At 41.3% G+C, this 1,109-nt stretch overlaps 1 long non-coding RNA gene across 1 annotated transcript; it reads left to right on the top strand.

Annotated features, from left to right (window-relative positions):
- The first annotated feature begins 220 nt into the window (after positions 1-220).
- Positions 221-878, top strand: LOC132466350 (uncharacterized). The gene is made up of 2 exons (XR_009527840.1): positions 221-420; positions 483-878. It is a non-coding gene; the product is annotated as an uncharacterized LOC132466350 (long non-coding RNA).
- Positions 879-1,109: the final 231 nt, after the last annotated feature.

Genomic DNA, 1,109 nt, shown 5'->3' on the forward strand with positions numbered 1-1,109 from the left:
CAGAAAACCGACATAAAACAAACCCCGGTTACCCCGGCAACCCCCAACACGGTCTCACTCGCGTGCAGGCCCCCACCCTCCTGTTCTTCCAAGGCCCTCCCCCAGCTGACCTAATGATTCGCCCCCACGCTGATTGACAAGAAGAACATTACAATACATGCACATAGAACTGGCATAACGGACAACGAAATATAATGTAACACATAATAATAATATAATAATAATAAACTTTATTTATATAGCACTTTTCAAAACACAGTTACAAAGTGCTGAACAATAGAAACACAAATTAAAACAAAGAGCATAAAAAACATGTGATGTACAGAAAGAAGACAGGATAAAAACAAAAGCAGGCTCAAATGAAATCTGGAAAGGCTCTCCGGTAAAAGTGGGTTTTGAGGAGAGATTTAAAAATGGTTAGTGACTCAGTCAACCTAATTTCCTCAGGCAAGTCATTCCAGAGCTTCGGTGCCCGTATGGAGAAAGCTCTGTCCCCTTTAGTTATGAGCCTGGACACTGGGAGCAACAGCAGCCTACTGCCTGAGGACCTCAGACTACGAGACGGCACATAGGGGACTAAAAGCTCTGAGATATATGCTGGGGCCAAGTCATGTAGAGCCTTAAAAGTAATCAATAAAATCTTAAAATCAATCCTAAAACAAACGGGAAGCCAGTGTAGAGACGCTAGAACAGGTGTGATATGGTCATATTTTGTTGATCTTGTTAAAAGCCTGGCAGCTGAGTTTTGGACAGTCTGTAGCCGTTTGAGTGTTTTCTGGCTCAAGCAGGTAAAAAGGCTGTTACAATAATCAAGTCGTGAGGAGATGAAAGAATGTATCAAAGTTTCAGCGTCACTGAGATTTAAAATTGATCGAATTTTAGAAATATTGCGGAGTTGGTAAAAACAAGATTGTACAATCTTGGTGATGTGTTGCTCAAAACATAAATTACTGTCAAAGAGGACTCCAAGGCTTCTTGCAACAGGTTTAATGAGATTTGACAGGTCTCCAATAGAAGGCATTATTTGTTCGGATAGTTGCCGGGGGCCAATGACCAGGATTTCAGTTTTTCTGTAGTTAAGCTGCAGAAAATTTAGTGCCATCCAGCTT

Source organism: Gadus macrocephalus, chromosome 10, assembly GCF_031168955.1.
Source record: "Gadus macrocephalus chromosome 10, ASM3116895v1".
NCBI classification, from domain to species: Eukaryota; Metazoa; Chordata; class Actinopteri; order Gadiformes; family Gadidae; genus Gadus; species Gadus macrocephalus.